The sequence below is a fragment of the Equus quagga genome, chromosome 16 (assembly GCF_021613505.1).
Source record: "Equus quagga isolate Etosha38 chromosome 16, UCLA_HA_Equagga_1.0, whole genome shotgun sequence".
Lineage (NCBI taxonomy): Eukaryota > Metazoa > Chordata > Mammalia > Perissodactyla > Equidae > Equus > Equus quagga.
In genome coordinates, this window is record NC_060282.1 from 539556 (window position 1) to 560486 (window position 20931).

The following is a 20931-nucleotide window of genomic DNA, read 5'->3' on the forward strand; positions in this document are numbered from 1 at the left end:
AACTGATAAATCCGAGTATACTGTAAAAACAAAACAAAACCTACAAAGTCAGAAGGCAGATGGTCAACTGGACAAAAACATTTACAATACACAACAAAGTGGTCCTCGGGTCAACCGTGAGGGGGCCGTGTGTGCATAGTGGGCACAGGGCAGGACAGCTCACGGGACAAAGGGCACAGATCTCACTGGAAACAACCAACATACACTCAACACCCAAATAATTAACATGCAAATTACAAGTAGGACACACGTTTGGACCACGAGTGTGGACAGCACACGCAGCTGGGCCACAGAAGCCAAGAGCATCAGCCCTAAGAGATGCCCTGGAGGCATCTACTGAAGTGTGAAAGGCCTTAGACCCAACACACTGTTTCAAGACGGTGCCCTAGGGGTATGCCTGCCCCGTGCACAGGTGATCTTTCTCAAAAGAGCAACTCTGTCTTTTTAAAAGAAAAAGTGTTATGAGATCACTGCTACCCAGGAGCAGTCCCAGTGGAAGCCACAGTGGGTGGAGCCATGGGGGCCCTCCCTTCTAGGAGCCTTGGCTGAGAGGCGAGGTAGGCAAGAGAGAGGCTTTTCAGAGAAGGAGCACAGAGGCTTCTGACCCCACCCTCCACCCCGGAATCCTGAAGCCCTCCCCTGGAGCCAGTCACCCACAACCCTCCCGTGTCCTCAGGCCTGTTGCTCACCTTCGCTCTCCTGCAGGAACCCCGGCTCCCCTCCACCCTGCTCCCTTCCTGCCAGCCTTCTCTGGGGGCTGCTTTTTCTCTCCCCACCTTGCCACCCTGGCCTGGAAGTGGGGCACCCACCCCTGTTCCTTGCTGTGGCCTGCAGCCCCCTCTCCTCCCCTCTCCCTAAGAGTCCTCGCTGACATGAGCCATCAGCTGCACCAACCACCCACACCGGCCCTTGCTGTGGGCATCACCCCATCGCTGTGTCGGGTCTGAATTCCCGGTGGTCTCAATATTCTCAGAGACCACCTCAACTCCCTGCCCCTCAGTCTTGACCTCTTCTTCCTGCCAATGGCCTTGTCCTCTGCCCCAATTATGTCCTCAACCCTGTCACCACCAGAACTCCCCCCCACCCCCCCCCGGCATTCAATTAAACACGCAGTTCTCTGACCACCACTCCCTTCCCAGCTCACTCCCGAAAACCCTGACTCCAGCACTCCAGAGGCCCCAACACTTCAAGCCTGCTTCACTGTCTTGGTTGGAAAATGCCAGCCCCAGTCAAGCTCGACTGCCCCAATTCTGAATGTACAAGCAGAGCTGCTGACTGAAGACCACACTTGACAGCCTTAATGCTTCTGGAAGTCTCACAGCTTCCCTTGCCCCTTCTCTCTCATCCTCACACTCAGCTGCTGACGTTTCCTGAGAAGACAGAAGCCATCAGAAGAGGACGTCCACCTTGAACAACCCACTTGCCACTGAGCCCCCCTGCAGGGCCTTCCCACCTGCCACAATGCTCCACCCACGGCACAGACCTGTGCCCACTCCCGCCCCCAAGACCCCTCCAGGACCCCTGTCTTCCAGCATCAGCTCTCTCCCTCCTCTAGATCCTTGCCATCAGCATGGTGATTATCCCAACCTAACTAAAAACAAAACAACAAACCCTAAGGGATGAAACAAAGACACGTGCTACCACTAGTTCTATTCATATTGCACTAAAGGTTTGAGCCAGTGCAAATGGGCAAGAAAAAGAAATATAAGGAATAAGGACAGGAAGGTAGAAAAAAACTCATTATTTGCAAATAACATATTGTGTATGATAAAAACCTGAAAGATCCTATAGAAAAACTATTAGAATGAATATGAGAACATTATATTGGTAAATATAAGTTTAATGTACAAAAATCTACTGTTATTTATAAATGCCAGCAACAATTAAAAAATGAAAAATTATAATGATACTATTTATAATATAATAGTATCCAAAAGCATTAATGTCCAGGAATAAATCTAATAAAAAATGTACAGGACCTCTACACAGAAAACCACAAAAACTTATTGAAGGACATGAAAAAAGACTCAAGTAAATGGAGGGACAAACCATACGTATGGTCAAAAGACTCAGAACTATAAAAAGGTCATTTCTCCCCCAATTCGTCTAAGATTCAAATGTAATCCCAATCAAAATTCCAGTAGTTATATTTGAAACCTACAAATTAATTCTCCATTTTATATGAAATGCAAAGGCCAAGAATAGTTGGGACAATCCTAAAAAAGAACAATCTGAAGGACTTAGACTATTAGATATCAAGATTTATTATAAAGTTTGGTAAGTAAGACCCTGAGGTGTTGGCTTAGGGTAGGAAAAACAGACCAGTGGAACAGAATGGAGTCCAGAAACAAACCCACACGTGGGTAGACACTCAATGTATGACACTGCAGAGCAACAGAAAAAGAGCCTTTTCAATAAATGGTGCTGGGTCAGCTGGATAGCCACCGGTGAAAAACTCATCTTGCCTGCACCCCCCCCACGGTGTGTTGTCCATCTAAATGTAAAAGGTGAAGGAATACAACCTCTATAAAGACTGACACCAAAGCACAGCCTCTAAATGGGACTGTGGACCTGAGCAAAATCAAGAACACTATCTCTACTGAAGACCCTGTGAAGACGGTGAGGAGACAAGCTATTGACTGGAGAGCAGATTGCAGACCACAGCCCGAACAGAGGGCTTCCAGCCAGCACACAGGGAGAACCCTCAAAACGCAGCAGTAAACAACCAAACAAGCCAATGAGAAACGGGGCAAAAGATGTGAATAAACGTTTCACTGAAGAGGAGGTAGAGATGCAGAAAAGCCCGTGAAAGAACGTTACACAGCAGTAGCCATCAGCCAAACGAAAATTAAAACCACAGTGACACACCACTACACACCTGTCAGAATGGCCGGGATGTGAAGAAAATGGGGTTCCCACAGGACCGTGGGAACATGAAATGACACGGCCACCTGGAAAACAGTTTGGCAGTTTCTTAGAAAAACTAAACATAAACATGTGCTTCCCATATGACCCCGCTGCTGTGCTCTTAGGCATTTATCCCTGAGAAATAAAACTTTAAGTGCACATAAAAACCTGTACACAAATTTCATAGCAACCTTATTCATAACCGCCTAAAACTGGAAACAACCCAGATATCCTTTGATGGGTAGTTAACCAAACTCTGGTCCACCCACAGCGTGGAACACTCCTCAGCAATAAAAAGGAACCAGCTGTGCTGCACGCAGCCTGGGCGGGTCTCAAGTGCACTGTGCTCATTTCTATCAGTCACACGTGGCGCGACCCCATTCGTACAACATTCTCGAAGTGGTAAGATCTCAGGGCGTGGGTGGGGCTCAGGGAGGAGGTGACCATGGCTACATAGGGAGGGCAGGACCCTTGTCATGGAGATGTTCTGTACCCTGACTGTGGCCATCACACAAATCTAGACATGTGGTAAGACTGAACAGAAGTGAACAAACGCACGCACGCACACTCGGGTGCACAGAAAACTGGTGAAATCTGGAAAGGTCAATGGAAGGTGTCGAAGTCAGCGTCTTCGAGGAGTCTGCACTACAGTCATGCGCCTTCAGGGGACTGGGAGAGTGCGCAGGGCTCTCTGTGAACTAGTTCTTACAACTGCAAGTGAGTCTGCAATGATCTGAAAATAAAGTTTAAAAACAAAGAGTGAGAGGGGTTGGCCCAGTGGCGTGGCGGTTAAGTTCACACGTTCTACTTCTCAGTGGCCCAGGGTTTGCCGGTTCGGATCCTGGGTGCGGACATGGCACCGCTTGGCAAAAGCCATATTGTGGTAGGTGTCCCACATACAAAGTAGAGGAAGATGGGTATGCATGTTAGCTCAGGGCCAGTCTTCCTCAGCAAAAAGAGGAGGATGGGCAGTAGTTAGCTCAGGGCTAATCTTCCTCAAAAAAAAAAAAAAAGAAAGAAAATAATAATAAAAAATAAAGAGGGAGAAACTCAGCCACAGAGTAGGAAATGATATTGGCATCACACACCCCATGACTGATATCAGAAGAGCAACTAGAAGCCAAAGGAAACCTCCACCAAATCATAAAACAGGCCAAAGGTGACAGCAGTCATTTCACACCAGGAAACACACAAAAAGGTGCTCCAGGTCATTAGTCCTCAGGGAAATGCACAGGAAAGCCCACACTCCCACCAGAATAGAGACCAAGTATAGGAAGGCATGGAACCACTGGGACTGTCCCATGAGGCTGCAGGGGTGTCTGCAGAACAGACATCCTCCCCCCGCCCTGCCATCCCACTCTAGGCACTGCCCCCAACAGAACCACGCAGGGGTCCGACACCCAACCTATTTGGAGGGGACATTGCTATAAAGGACATTCCCAGGACAGCTGGCCAACTGGGACCTGGGCTGTGGACTCAGGTGCCATATTGACGTCCAGCTCCCTGAGGTTTCAAGCTGTGCTGAGTCACAGAAGCAGGAACTCGAGCTCAAGGATTAAGGGCACGAATGGCCTCCCGAACTCCTGGCCTCGCAGGCAGTGGGAAACCACGAGGATCATTCCAGCAGCAGAACGGGCAGATCAGCTGTCACCTAACCCTTGCTTGGCACAGCATCAGATGCACTTTCAGAGACAGTCCTATACAGCTAGAGGGATTGCCATTCCTGCTTACAGCCCGGGGCAGCAGAGGCTCCTCAAGGGAGATGGGCAACCGGGAGTCTTGAGTCCACCCTGACTCCCCATGGCCACATCCCCCCGCCTCTTCTGGAACCCTCGCTTTTGGTGACTCCCACTCTGTCTCAGCAGCTGGCTAGTCATGTTCACCTGTCATTCGAGGCTCCCAAGTGTGTCTCACAGCCAACAGGAATGCGGTTAATGGCCTCCTATCCCAAAGGGGTCCTTCTTTCATGTCCCAATCTCAGAGTGGGACGTGCCTGGACCTCCTCACGTCCCTGTCCTTCCACCTTCCTCCCACCACAGGGTCTCCGGGACCCACTTTGGGCAGCAACTTGGTGGGCCTGGCTCCAAACCTGTCTGCATGGCTGCCTGGGGCCTGGGGCCTGGGGCCTCCTACGGCCCTTCTGAGTCCCCTGGGCCCAGCCCCTGCCGCCCAGACTCCCAGGCTCCCACCCTCAGGGGTCCTGAGGACCCCCAAGAAGTGAGTTCCTGCTCTGGGACTCTTGGCACTGGTCACCTTCCACCATGGCTCGGTGACCCTGCCACCACAACTGTCACCAAGGCAGATCCAGACTCCAGAAAGCCTGCATCTCCTGCTCCTCTTCCTGCTCATTCATTCATTCTACAAGTAGCAGCAACAGCCCCTGCTCCTCCCAGGCCAGCATTCAAGGAAGGGCAGCAGATGATGGACACAGCTACGAAGTGCCCATTTCATGGGCAGGAAGGAGCACCCAGGCCAAGTGAAGTGTCAGGGCGAAGGCCCAGCGGAAGACACCTGGCAAGTCTGAGAACTGGAAAGCAGCAATGGGGGGAGTGAGGAGGCTCAGTGAGGCTGGGCCCTTATCTCAGGGAGCAATGCCACCCAAGGTGAGGCCAGAGGACCCCCCCTAGGCCCCCTCCCTCCAGCCTGTTCCTACCCCCAGGTCCCATTGGGTCTGCAGCTTTCACAAGGCCTCTACCTGTGTTCCTGCTCCTAGTCGGGGCCCCAGACGCTCTCCATGCTGTAGCCCCAGGGCACTGAAAAGGCAAACCTTGACCCAGTCACCCCTGCGTGAAATACTCCTCAGGCCCCACTGGCCCCACAGAAGGTCCAAGCTTCTTACATGGCCCATGAACATCCTGGGCCCAGGGCCTGCGCAGACTTCCACCTGACCACTCAGCAGCCCAGTCCATCCCCCACCAGGACACCCTCCCACCACTCTCCGGCCAGGCTGGACCTTGTGTCAGTCCTGCATGCCCTGCCTCCTGGGACTGGCGGAACAGGGGTCCCCTGTACCTGGGACGTGCTTCCACACACGCTTCCACCAGTGTGTCAGGGTCCCTTTTCAAAAACTTTTTTTATTGTGAAGTGTGATAGAAATATAGGTAGTGCATAAATCACAATGCACATAAAACAGAAACGCAAAGCAGTGCGAGCACCACCTCATCAAGATGCCAAGCAGCCCCAAGATTGCCCCTCACTCCTCCTGGCTGCAATCGCCTCCTTAGTTTTCTTCACAGTTTTCCCACCTCTGACCCACACACGCCCTGGGAACGACAGGGTGCAGTGCTGACAGGCTGGACTTACGCAGGGGGAGCCGGCCCGCGTTCTCTGCGCTCTCTCACTCCCGTCACATGCATGGGGGCCATCCACTCCAAGGGGTGTGGCTCTAAGGTTTCGGCCTTTTGCAGGGCAATAGTCCACTACATGACTGAACCCCCCGTGACACAGCCCCCCGCTTCTGAGGGACCGGGGCATTTCAGCCTGGGCCTGCAATGGACAGGGCGCTGTGAACACCCCGTACTCAGACCCTGGTGCACACCAGTCAGGTGCAGGCTCTACAACATGAATCACTGGACGCTGCAGCTGCTTTCCAAAGTGGTTGGAGCAATTCTCACTCCCAGCAGCAACGGAGGAGCGTTCCAACTGCTTTATATATCACTTGTTTTACATAAAACGTTCTTTTTGGGAACCCTCATACACTGTTGGTGGGAATGCAAACTGGTACAGCCACTATGGAAAACAGTATGGAGATTTCTCAAAAAGTTAAAAATAGAAATACCTTATGACCCAGCCATCCCACTACTGGGTATCTATCCTAAGAACCTGAAATCAGCAATTCCAAGAGTCCCATGCACCCTACGTTCATCGCAGCGTTATTTACAATAGCCAAGACGTGGAACCAACCTAAGTGCCCAGCAACTGATGATTGGATAAAGATGACATGGTATATATATACAATGGAATACTTCTCAGCCATAAAAAGACAAAATCGTCCCATTCACAACAACATGGATGGACCTTGAGGGTATTATGTTAAGTGAAATAAGCCAGACAGAGAAAGATGAACTCTGTATGACTCCACTCATAGGTAGAAGTTACACATAGAGACAAAGAGGATTGATTGGTGGTTACCAGGGGAAAGGGTGGATGGGGGGATGGCACAAAGGGTGAAGTGGTGCACCTACAACATGACTAACAATAATGTACTACTGAAATTTCACAAGGTTGTAAACTATCATAATCTTAATTAAAAAAAAAAAAAAAAAGTTCTTTTTGCCAGTCTGGTGCAAGGCAGTGGTACCTCCCTACAGCCAATTTGCATTTCTCTGAGCATTAACCAGGTCAGGCATCTTCCCAAAGAGAGTGTCTTCTAAAAGCACGATAGCTTACACCACATTTAGGTCTGTAATCCACGTGGAACTGACGTTTTTGTATGGTGTGAAGCAGGGGTCTGCGGTTTTAAAATATGCCCACAAGTTATCTGATATTCCTCCCTGAAAAGGTGGAGCCTAATTCCCCTCCTCTTAAGTGTGGGCTGCTCTTTGTGACTCGCTTATAATGACCAGAGTGTGGCAGAAGTGACAGTGTGTGACGCCCAAGATCAGGATGCAAATAAAAGGCACTGTGACTTCCCCCTGCTCTCTGTTAGATTGCTCGCTCTGGGGGACGCCCAAGCCACATCATGAGGACACTCAAGCAGCCTATGGAGAGCGCCTCGGGGCAAAGAACTGAGGCCTCCCGCCAACAGCCACAGGAGGACGCCACCTTGGAAGCAGATCCTCCAGCCCCAGCGGAGCCTTCAGATGTCGTGTGACTGCAAACACATGAGACCCCGAGCCAGAGCCATCCAGCCGAGGGGCCCCTGGATTCCTGACCCACAGAGACTGTGAGATAAATCTTTTAAGCCACTGCATTTGGGGGCACTTCGTTACACAGTAATACATAACTAGTACAGGCTCCAATTTAATGTTTCTTCCACACTGCCATCCAATTGTCCCAAGAACCATTTCTGTCAAAGCTGCTTCTCTCCACACGGTCTTCAGTGTCTTGGTAATAAATTAAGTTCCTCTACATGTGTGAGCCTGTTCTAGACTCTCGACCCTGTTCATGGGTCCATCTGTCGATCCCCGAGCCTGTACCACAATGTCCTACCCGCCATGGCTTTATAATGAGTCTCCTTTCTGCCTCCCAGCCCTCTTTTGGGGGCTAACTCCTACTCACGTTCTGGTCTCAGCTTCCTTTCTGACCCCTCACGTAAGGTCTGTGTCCTTTCTCAGTGATCTCAATCCTCCCCAAACTTCCCTTAGCATAACACTTAGCAGTAGAATCATATGAAACTGAAGCTATTCCACAGTTTTTGACCTACAAAAGTGAAATTTCATTTGGCTGTCACAAGTGCTTAGCTGACAATCCTGTGAGGGAGGACCCCCAAGACGTTGGCAGGTTTGCGCATACCACACTTCCAGCCTGCTAGGCCCCTGGGACAGAGCAGGCACTGGAGAGCTGTGTGAACCACATAAGGAAGGACCGCCTGCGAACTCCAGCAGCAGGGCCTGTGAGGGGCTGGAAAATCTGGGAAGGCCTCTTCCCAGAAATCAGAGGGGATCCAAATCTCCCTCCTCAATTTCCTCTCCCTTTGCCACCCAGCTCCAAATAAATCTAATAAACTAACTCACAGCAAGGTGTCAGAGGCCTAGCCGTCCCAATGAAAGACGCCACCCAGCCGGAGGCATCTGCATTTGAAAGGTGTCTCACTGAGAACTGAAGATAAAAGCCAGCCCTTGGCAAGGAGAGAGAAAGGACTGAGGACTTCCAGAGGCCCAGGGGGTCACACCTCCCCAGAGGCCAGGGCCCAGGCTCCACTTCCCGAGCAAAGTATTGCCACATCATCATATTGCCACATTGTCACATTTAGCCCCATTTAGCCTCGTGACTCTAATGGGCCATGATCCCACCTTGTAGATTTGGAAATTAAGGTCTGTCAAGTACAACAGTGTCAAAACCAAAATAACAAAAGTGGGTTTTAGAGGGGACAGTGTTGTAATCCCCAGTCTGCTCTGACTCAAAACTCACTCCCCTACATAAACAAGGCCCCTCATTAGGGAACCTGGGGACCTGCCAGCAGCATAGGGCCCAGGAATTGTGGAAGGAAGAAGCACTCGGGCCACAGAACCCTAAAACAAGAGACATGCAGGGTCTAGATGACCAACTGAGCACACATGTGTACCCACAATGAGACCCTCGTCCACCTAGAGGAGAACTAGAGGGCCAACGGAAAGGAAGAGAGTTCACGGTTACTTTAAAAATTCCTGGAAGTTGGAGGGAAGAATAGTAGGAGCCACAGAGCAAAGAGACAACTGCAGAGGGGAGGTGTCCAGGAAACGACAGAGGTCAGAAAGACTCAAGGACATGATAAAGGGGACTGGTAACACATGGAACAGCAGAACCCCCAGGAACTTGAAGCCAGCCGAGAACGCTATTCTTCCAGGGGTGCAGGAGCTGGGACACTGGACTCACAGATGAGGAAGCATAGTTTGAACACACTGTCTACCTCTGCAGACAGAAAGACCGACATCGTTTCCAACTTTTGCACCACAGGACTGCGAGCTATGGTACAGAATAGAATGTAACTATCAACCATGTAGCGTAAAAGTGAAGGCACATTCCATTTCCAGGTGTATAAGCAAAAGGACTAAAAACTGGGACACAGATCCTTGCACACCCATGGTCATGACAGCATTATTCACAATAGCTAAACGTGGAAACAACTCAGATGTCCATTGACAGACAAATAGATAAACAAAATGCGGTCTGTACACACAGTAGAATGTTCAGCCCTAAAAAGGAGTGAAATTCTGATACATGTTACAGATGTATCAGACAAAAGGACACATATTGTATGATTCCACTTCTATGAGGTACCTAGAATAGGTCAATTCATAGAGACAGAAAGTAGAATGGTGGTGGCCAGGGGCTGGGGCAGAGAGAATGGGAACTGTTTAATGGGGACAGAGTTTCCGTTTCAGGTGATTGAAAAGTTCTGGAAGTGGATAGTGATGATGGTTGCACAACACTACGAATGTACTTAATGCCACTGAATTGTACCTAAAAATGGTTACAATGGTAAATTTTATGTTATGCACATTGTACCACAACTGAAAGAAAAAAAAGTAAAAGGAGAGGCGACAGGAAGAGGAAGGGGAAAAACGGATGCAAGGCCACAGCTCCCTCTGATGAGCAGAGCCAGGCTGCTGTCAACTGCTGGAGTAGGGAGACAGGCTCACCCAGGCAGTGGAGACCTGCGCAGGTAGTCCGTTTTCAATAGTTGCATGACCAGTGGTAAAGCTGGTATTTTAACCTCAAGACTGTTCTAGGCTTGTTGTGGGATGAGGGAGATAAGTAATTCATACTTAGTACCTGTAATATCACAATTCTATCATCCAGGGTCACTGAGAACCAGGATTCTTGGCACGGGAGAGAAAACATACAAATGTAAGAGCAAGGAGGTGAAGTAAAATTCCTGTAGTCCTAAATTTGAACTGGAAGTATCAATACAAATGTTATTTAATTTAATGTAACGTTATTTAATTTAAAACTAACTTCTGGGGCCGGCCCGTGACGTAGTGGTTCAGTTCACACGTTTTGCTTCGGCAGCCCAGGGTTCACCGGTTCAGATCCTAGGCATGGACCTAGCGCCACTCATCAAGCCATGCTGGTGGCGCCGCACGCAGCAGAACTGGAAGGACTTACAACTAGGGTATACAGCTATGTGCTGGGGCTTTGAGGAAAAAGAGGAAGATTGGAAACAGATGTTAGCTCAGGGCCAACCTTCAAAAGAATAAAATAAAACAAACTTCCTTCCTACTTCTGTCCACTGAAAAGACCTAGAAACAATGGCCACCCAGCAGCAACAAGCATTCCAAAAGCTCAGACTGAAATCTCCAAAGGCTTTTTCCCTCATAAATATCCTTGGAGACATGACTGATTGCAGGCCTGGGGTAGGAAATGTCCAAGATTAACCTGGAACATCTTGTCATACCAGACAGTGAGAGAGCCATCAAAGACGACAGGGTCCAGGGTCCACGTCAGAGGTTCCCACTGCCAAACCTGGTACAGACGTGGTACAGGTGAAACCAAGGTGACAACTGCAATGGCCTGAAACGTATCACATGTCTACATATTCACACCCAAGAGTTCACAACAACACTGAAAACAAAACGAGACAAAAAACAACCTCACTGCTGGGGAATACTAACTCATCTTGAAAACTGGAAAATAAGGAAAAATTGATTATTAACGTGACTTTTCCTATCTGAACTGTACCAAATACCTGATGTGGGAAATTTTTATCAATTACAAAAAGAGAGACTACTGGACAATGTGCTCCACAACAGAAGAACAGCCACTTCCTATAAAGCATTCTTCCTAAAAAACAAAGAAATGAGAATCTGATCAAGGCTTGACTCAACTACCAATTTATAGGAAATATATGGGATAGAGAACAGGTTAAATGACACCACAGAAATGCAATCAGAAAAAAACATAATGTGAGAAACTATAAAAAACAAGTCGCTTAGCTTCTTCAGAAAATAGACTGAATAGGAAAAAAAATGATGGCTGGGAACCTATACATATTTAAAGAACACTAATAGATATTTGCAGTGTATGGAACTTTTTAAAATCCAGATTCAAACAAATCATAAAACTATAACAGTGACATTTATGAAACAATTGGATATTTGAACACTGATTATATTAAGAAATTACAGTTAATTTGTTTAGGTATATTAATGGTATTATGGTAATAGATCTTTGAAAGCATTGCTTTTAGAAATACATACAAAAACATTTGCAGGGTGAATGATATATTTGAGATTTGCTTCTAAATAATATAAAAGGTACAAATGAAAAACTGGCATGAGTTAATAATTGTTGAAGTTGGTGACAAATATACGGGGGTCTTTTTTTTTTTTTTGAGGAAGATTAGCCCTGAGCTAACATCTGCTGCTAATCCTCCTCTTTTTGCTGAGGAAGCCTGGCCCTGAGCTAACATCCGTGCCCATCTTCCTCTGCTTTATATGTGGGACGCCTGCGACAGCATGGCTTGCCAAGCAGTGCCATGTCCACACCCAGGATCCCAACTGGAGAACCCCAGGCTGCCGAAGCGGAACATGCACACTTAACCGCTATGCCACCAGGCCAGCCAGGATCATTATATTATTCTGTCTACCTATACAGCTGTTTGAAATTTTTCATTAGTAAAAAAAATTCATTCATCAAGATAGATCATATGCTAGAACATAATACAAGATTCTATAAGTTTACAAGGAATGAAAGCATACAAAATAGTTCACTGACCACAATGGAACGAAATTAGGAATCAGTAACAAAGAAAATGTGGAAAAATTCCCAAATATTCAGAAACTTAAAAGCATACTCCTAAATAACCCACAGGCTAAGGAAGAAATCACAATGAAAATTAGAGCACATTTTGAGCTGAATGAAAATGAGAACACACCATACCAAAATACGTGAAATGCAGCTACAGTAGTGCTTGGAAGGAAATTCCAACCTTTGAATGCTTAAGTGAGAAGAAAGGTCAAATCAATGACCTTAGCTTCCAATCTAAGAAGCCAGAAAAAGAGGAGAAAGTTAAACCCAAAATAAGTAAGAAGAAATAGTAATAACAGCAGAAAATAATGAATAGAAAATAAACAGAGGAAAACAATGAAACTAAAAGACATTCCTTTGAAAATATTTGTAAAATTGATACTCTCGCTAAAATGATCAAGAAAAGAAGACAAAAATTACCAATATCATGAATGAAACAGGGGACATCACTACAGATCCTACAAGGATAAAAATGGGAATGTTCTGAACAATTTACTCAACAATTTAGGTGAGGGGTCAACAAACTACAGCCCATGGACTAAATCTGGCCTACTGTCTTTTCTTGTAAATAAAGTTTTATTAGAACACAGCCATGCTCATTTGTTTATGTATTGTCTCTGGCTGTTTTGTGCTACAATATTGAGTTGAGTAGCTGCAAGAGAGACCATATGGCCTGAAAAGCCTAAAATATTTACTATTTGGCCCTTTATAGAAAAAAATTGCTGTTTCACAAATAAACAGGCAAATTACCTGAATGAAAGAAACTATAAAAATGGGCTCAAGAAGAAATAGCAAACCTGAATAGCCCCATACCTATTGGAGAAATTAAATTTGCAGTTAAACTTCCCCACAAAGAAACTCCAGGCCCAGATGGCTTCACTGGTAAACTATAGGGAACACTTAAAGAAGAAAAAATACCAAATGTACAAAAACCCTTTCTGAAAATAGAAGAGAAAGAAAGACATCGCAACTCATTTTATGAAGCCAGTATTACCCTGACTCCAAAACCAAAGACACGACAAGTTAAGAACACCACAGGGGCCAGCCCTGTGGCCAGTGGTTAAGTTCGCATGCTCCACTTCAGTGGCCCAGGGTTTTGCGGGTTTGGATCTGGGGCACAGACATGGCACCGCTCATCAGGCGGTGCTGAGACAGCGTCCCACAGAGCACAACCAGAGGCACTCACAACTAGAATCTACAACTATGTACTGGAGGGCTGTGGGGAGAAGAAGAAAAAAAAAAAGACTGCTAACCGATGTTAGCGCAGGTGCCAATCTTTAAAAAAATAAATAAATAAGAATATCACAGACATTTCTTCATGAATAGCTGCAAAAATCCTTTAAAAAACATTACCAAATTGAATCCAGCAAAATATAAGAAGGCTAATACATCATGACCACATGGGCGTTATTCCAATAATGCAAGCTTGGTCTAACATTTTAAAAACCAACATAGTTTACTATTAAAAAAATACAACCTGGGGCTGGCCCAGTGGTGTAGTAGTTAAGTTTGTGTGCTCCACTTCAGTGGCCCAGCGTTCGCAAGTTTGGATCTCGGGCACGGACCTACACACCACTCATCAAGCCATGCTGTGGCAGAATCCCACATACAAAATATAGAGGATGATTGGCACAGATGTTAGCTCAAGTACAATCTTCCTCAAGCAAAACGAGGAAGATGGGCAACAGATGTTAGCTCAGGGCTAATCTTCCTCACAAAAAAATTAATTAATTTAATTTAATTAAAAATACAATCAAATTAGTAGAAGCAGAAAAAGCATCTGGCAAAACTCAACTTCCATTCATGATAAAAAGAAATAATAATAATAAAACTTAGAATACTAGAAACAGAAGGAAAATTCCTCAACCTATAAAGAGCATCTCCAAAAAACCTACAAGTAGGGGCCAGCCCCGTGGCCAAGTGGTTAAGTTCACACACTCCGCGGCAGACGGCCCAATGTTTCGTCAGTTCGAATCCTGGGCGCGGACATGGCACCACTCATTGGGCCACACTGAGGTGGCGTCCTGCACGCCACAGCTAGCAGGACCCACAGCTAAGAATAGACAACTATGTACCAGGGGGCTTTGGGGAGAAAAAGGAAAAAACCAAAATCTTTAAAAAAAAAAAACCTACAAGTAAATCATGCCTAATGGGAAAAGAATGAACACTTTCCCCTAGGATTGAGAACAAGCTAAGGTTATCTACTCTCACCACTGCATTCAACACTGTACTAGAGGTCCTAGCCAATGTACTAAGGCAAGAAATAAAAAGCATACGGATCGAAAAGGAAGAAGTAAAACTCTTTAGATGCACAAGACATGTAGAAAATCCTTAGGAATCTACAATAGGGCTATTAGAATAAATAGGTATAGTTAGTGAGGTTGTAGGATACAAGGATGATATGTCAGAATCAACTGGATGTCTCCGTACTGGCAATAAACAAGTGGAAAATGGAAAATGGTAAACAGCATGGACTTCTTTGACACTCCTTCAAAAGGCAGACCCTAACCCCCTTCCCCTCGAGTACGGGTTGGACTTAGTTACTCACTTCTAACAAACAGGAAAAAAGCAGAAATGACGATGCTTGGCCTCAGAGACTAGGCTGTAAAAGGCGACATGGCCTCTCGCTCTCTCGGATAGCTGGGGCTCGAGGAAATTAGCTGCCATGTTGTGAGACACTGAAGCAGCCTATGGAAAGGCCCACGTGTGAGGAACTGCCGCCTCCTGCCAACAGCCACATGAGGGAGCCACTTTGTAAGCAGATGCTCCAGTCCGGGTCCAGCCCTCAGACGGTGCAGCCCCAGCTGATTATCCGAACTGCAACCACACCAGACCTTGAACCAGAACCACCCAGCTAAGCCAGTTTTGAATTCCTGACCCACAGCAACTGTGAGATAATAAATGCACATTGGTGTTTTTGGTTTTTTTTTTTTGGTGAGGAAGATTAGCCCTGAGCTAACTCCTGCCAATCCTCCTCTTTTTGCTGAGGAAGGCTGGCCCTGAGCTAACATCCGTGCCCATCTTCCTCTACTTTATATGTGGGACGCCTATCACAGCACGGCTTTTTGCCAAGCGGTGCCATGTCCACACCCGGGATCCAAACCAGCGAATCCCGGGCCACCAAGAAGCAGAACAGAACATGCGAACTTACCCACTGCGCCACCAGGCTGGCCCCAATGCTCATTGCTTTAAGCCAGTATATTTTAGGGTAATTTGTTATATAGCAATAGATAATTAATACAGAGACCTAAATAAATGGAGAAACATACCATGTTCTATATTGTTAAAATGCGAATTCTCCCCCAAATAGATCTATCGCTTCAATACAATCCCAATCAAAATCTCAGTAAGCCTTTTTGTAGAACTTGACAAGCTAATTCTAAAATTTATATAGGAGGGTGTAATATCTTGAAGAGCCAAAATGATTTGAAAAAGAGAAACCAAATTGGAGAATTAACAATACATGATCTCAAGACTTATTATAAAGCTACAATCATCAAATGTGTGGGATATTAGCATAAGATCAATGAGTAGAATAGAGAATCCAGAAATAGGCCCACACATATACTGTCAATTGATTTTCAGCAAGAGTGTTAAAGTAATGCAAGGGGGAGAAGATGGTCTTCAAAAATGGTGCTGGAAACGAGTGGATATCCAAATGGAAAACAATGATCCTTCACCTCTACTTACACCATAACAGGAAGCACAAACCACAAGGCAACAAAACTGACAAACTGGACTTCATCAAAATTAAAAGTGTCTGCTGTTCAAGACACCAGTGAGAAAACTAAAAGGCAAGCCACAGACTGTGAGAACATATTTGCAGTACAAATATCTGGCAAAGGACTTTCATCCTGAAGATACAAAGAACTCTTAAAACTTTTTTTTTTTAAGATTTTATTTTTCCTTTTCTCCCCAAAGCCCCCAGTACACAGTTGAGTATTTTTAGTTGTGGGTCCTTCTAGTTGTGGCATGTGGGATGTCACCTCAGCATGGCCTGATGAGCGGTGCCATGTCCACACCCAGGATCTGAACCAGCAAAACCCTGGACCGCCGAAGTGGAGCGCACAAACTTAACCACTCGGCCACGGGGCCAGCCCCCAAGAACTCTTAAAACTTGATAAGATATGCAACCCATTTTTTTAAGGGCAAGAGATTTGAACAGACACTTCACAAAAGAAGATATACAAAGGACCAATAAAATAAGCACAAGAAGATGCTCAACACCATTCATCATTAGGGAAATGCAAACTAAAGCCACAATGAGCTCCCACTACACACCTATGAGAATGGTTAGACTTTAAAAGGACAACAATGGGGCCGGCCCGGTAGCACAGCGGTTAAGTTCGCACATTCCGCCTCTCGGTGGCCCAGGGTTTGCCGGTTCAGACCCCGGGTTCGGAACATGGCACCGCTTGGCAAAAAGCCATACTGTGGTAGGCATCCCACATACAAAGTAGAGAAAGATGGGCACGGATGTTAGCTCAGGGCCAGTCTTCCTCAGCAAAAAGAGGAGGATTGGCAGGAGTTAGCTCAGGGCTAATCTTCCTCAAAATAAATAAATAAATAATAAAAAAAATAAAAGGACAACAATACTGAGTTAAAGAGAATATGGAACAACTGGGAATGTAAAACAATAATACCATTTTGGAAAGCAGTTGGCACTTATAAAGTTAGACACATACTTCAAGCAACCATTTCCATCATTTCAACCCAAGAAAAATAAAGCATATGTCCACATAAAGACCTCTATACACGAATGCTCACAGCAGCTTTATTCACAACAGCCAAAACTGGAAAGAAGTGAAATGGCTACTAGCAGGTGTATGTATAGACTAGATGGTGGTCTGTCTACGTAATGGAATACCAGACCACTCAGCAAAAAAAGAGAATGAACTACTGACACGTGCAACAACATGGATTTCCTAAACACTGTGCTTGGTGAAAGAAGTCAGACACAAAAGTATTTATTCTGTATGATTTCATTTATGCGAAATTCTATAAAAGGGACAGTGAATCTATGGAAATAGAAAGCAGATTAGTGGTTGCCTGGGGCCAGGTGGAGGGACGACTAACCACAGAAGGGAATGAGGGAACTTCTGGGGGTGACAGAAATGTTCCACATCTGGATTATGGTGGTGTTTACAAAGATGTAGCCATCTGTCAAAACAACCAAACTGTATACTTAAAATAGGTGCATTTTATTGTATGTAAATTACACCTCAACAAAGTTTGATGTAAAAAAATAAAAGTGTACAATCCAGAAGTCTTACCCTCGCCCCTAAACCCTGCGTAGCTGGGCCCTGCTTGCCGTGCTATCTCCTCACACACCTCCCTCTGCCCAACCAGAGCTCTGCCCAGAGGAAACATGGGAGGTCCACGGGCAACAGCAAGGCTCTGCCCCATGCCCTGCCAGCACAGGGAGGGACATTCAAAGCTACCTGGATGGTGGGGAGGGCTCCTCAGGAGACTGACCCCTTCATCTGAGTCTTGGAGGCTCCCAGGGGGTCACCTGCATCTGCACCACCCTCCCCTCCTTCCAAAACAGGAGGAGGTTCTAGGGGGGTGAGGGTGACACTTACACAAAAGCAACAAAATAGCACTGGTCAAACAATGGCCGAGGTCTCAGGGAATCCTGGCATGGCAAGATGGGGCTGAGAGTGAGACGAGGACTCCAGCTCCTTCAAGCCACTTGGCGGCACCACCACCCACTCTCCACCTCCACTTCGCACTCAGCCCTCTTCTGCCAGCCTGGGACCTCAAGGCTGTCAGTCACTCCTCCACCCAAGCCCACAACCTCTCTGGATCCCTGCTGACCTCGCCATTCAAGCCAACTCCAGTCTCTCCATCTCCCACACACATTGAAACTCCTTTGTGGACTTGTCTGCAGGCCCCATCTCCATGGCCCCACCTCCTATGCACTCCTCCACCAGCACCAATGTGTCCCATCTTTGTGTTTGTCACGGCCATCAAGGAAGGACACAGCCTAGAATCCAACATCCACTGTCAGGCCTTACCACACCTGCTCTCACAGGGCTCCCAGCAGGCAAGCACCTGCTCTTCCTCCATGGGGCCCTGTCCCCTAGGTGTATGAGGAACTAGACTTTCTTGGACCTCTCTGTCCTTCCTGCTCAGCCTGCTGTGCTGGGTGGCCTTGCCCAAGGCCACAGAAGGGGTGGGGGCAGGTTCACTCTCTCCCTTCCACCACCATGCAGGGGTTCAGTATGGCATGACACACACAGAAAGGTAGTCAAGGGTAGGGTCAGGGGGCAGAGGACAGGACCTAGTCTGCAAAGACAGGCGAGTGTTATCCTGAAGTCTGTGGGAAAGGATGTCAAGGAGGAGAGTATAAAAATCAAATTTGCATTTCAAACCCATCACTCTGGCTAGGGTGAGAAGGAGGAAGGCAGGGGCTGAGATAGAGCCAAGAGGACCAGCCGGGGCAACTGCTGTGATCCCGGGAAGAAGAAGGAGCCACAGAAGCAAGCTACTTGAAGGAAGGGATGGACAGGAAGGGCCAAGAGCAGGGATATCCAGGAGGAAGTTCTGAGAGAACCTGGAGGTGAGAGAAGAGCCTGGAACTGCCACCAGATGTCTTGCTTTGGCTAACAGGTGGACTGTGGCAGAGGCACTGGGGTGGGCCACTCTTAGGGCAGATATGGTGTGCTGGGTCACCAGAAGTTCACCTGAGACTGATGTTCCAAAACCACATGCAGTGGAGACAGGCTGTTGGTAGAGACCAGAAATTCATAAATCCCTAGAACACAGACCCCATCAATGAGTCCACAGATACAGGACCCCCTTCCTAGGTGCCTGCCAGCCCAGGCAACACTCTGTGGAAAGCAGAGTCCAGGCACACCCCAAGCAGATGAGGGATGAGGGCAGGATGGACCAGTGGAGAGCCAGGAGAGGAGGCTCCAGCCAACAGGCCAGAAATCCAGTGCAGGCATCACAAGGGAAAAAAGGACCTGCTAAAGCTTCCCCATCTCAGCTCTGAGCAAGAGCTTGAGGGGTGGGGAAAGGGGGCAGGGGCAGGCAACTGGCGGCTCAGAGCATCACACATCCATCACAATAAGGAGCACAGAGCTAGCCTCTGTGCAGGTTCCTTTGGGCAGCCACCAGCCCCTTAGCAACTAGACCCCAGGCTGGGGCTCTCCTTGGGGATCCCAAAGTGAACTAGGCAGCACAACCAGAGGCACAGAGGCCCTTTCACACTTCTCCCAGGGAAACTCCAATCCTGCCGGGGGAGCACCTGGAGGAGCAAAGACACAGGAGGGTTCACTGCTGGGCCAAGAGAGGCTCTGAGAAGAGCAATGTGGTACCCCTACCGCCACCTCCACCCCCAAGTTGAGGACCCAGTGCTTTGGGGAGAGCCAGCCTTTCTCTAGCTTCCCAAAACCTGGAATGACTCCATACAAGCCTCCCTTCTGCACCCATGGAAATTAATCCCATGGTCGCCTGAGCCTCTGCTCCAGGACAACGAGGGGCCCCAGCCAGTAGTGGATTCCCTCGCAGGCCTGGAGCACCTCTGCACCAGCACAGGGCCAGGCACTTCCAACACATACTAGGTACTTCTGGCCTTGACCTCACTCTGTGAGGTGGAGCCCAGGATTCCCACGTTACAAGTAAGGTCACTTGAACCCCTGAAAATGTGAGGAATTAGCCCCAGAGAGGCTCCAGTTTCTCCTCTGGCCTACCTCTAAAGCCCGCACAAAACCTGAGCAAGTCACTTCTCTGGGGGCCTTAATTTCCTCGGCAGAAAATGGAGATAATTCTAGTGCTGCCTACCTGACTAACAGGCTGCAAGAATGAAAACTACCGTATAGATAAAACGTGAAAAGCCCTACTGCTGGCCTTCACAGGCTGCCACTACTAGAAGCCGTTTGTGATCCTTAGCACCCGCTGCCCTGGGCCTCCTCCACCTGCGCCCGAGGCGGGCGTGCGGAGACTTCTGCCCTGGCCTCTGTGTGCTGGCCAGATATGTTTCCTAAGGACACCCCCATCTGGGCCCTGGCCTCCTCTGCTTCTCATCCCGATCTAATCTCCCTCTATTCCTCCCTCTCGCTCAGCTCAGCTGAGCCGGCCTCCCCCGCCCCCACCTCCCCAGCAGGGCCCAGCCTCCTCTTCACGCCCCTAGAACGCGGCCCGGCCTCCTCTCCCCTGAGCCCCTGCCTCCTCTGCCCCCTACCTCTCTCCCCCCGGGGCCCGGCCTCCTCTGCCCCCAACCCCGGGGCCCGGCCTCCTCTCCCGGCCCGGGGCTCGGCCTCCTCTCTCCCCCTTGGGGCATGGGCTCCTCTGCCCCCCACCCCAGGGCCCGGCCTCCTGTGCCCCCAACGCGGGGGCTCGGCCTCCTCTCTCCCCCTGGGGCCAGGTCTCCTCTCCCGCTGCAACCCCCGGAAGTCGCGCCTCACCTTCCGCCTCGCGCAGGCCGCCACAGCGCAGTCGATCGGATCCCGTGGGCTGGTCAGTCGGCCCCGCGCTACTCCCGGCGCCGTGGGGGCGGGCCCCGCGCCGGGCCCTCGCCATGGCAACGCTATACTTCCGGCCCGCGCGGCCCAGAGCCGGAAGCCGCTGCGCCCCGTGGGTGCCGGGGGCGGGGCCGAGCTGCCCGGGGGCGGGGCCGAGCTGCCCGGG

General features: G+C 48.3%; 1 protein-coding gene across 7 annotated transcripts in view; it reads right to left on the bottom strand.

The window, feature by feature from the left end:
• PPP1R16A (protein phosphatase 1 regulatory subunit 16A) overlaps positions 1–20829 on the bottom strand; it is a 32480-nt gene extending 11651 nt beyond the window's left edge. For 5 of the 7 annotated variants that reach the window (XM_046642392.1, XM_046642398.1, XM_046642396.1 and 2 more), the window contains exons 1-3: positions 20709–20742; positions 3470–3640; positions 2879–2951 (exon numbers count right to left, since the gene is read on the bottom strand). The gene's annotated coding sequence lies outside the window, so the exon portion shown is untranslated. Of the gene's footprint in view, positions 1–2878; positions 2952–3469; positions 3641–20708 lie in introns of all 7 variants that reach the window. The other 2 variants (XM_046642394.1, XM_046642393.1) reach the window with 2 other exon arrangements.
• Positions 20830–20931: the final 102 nt, after the last annotated feature.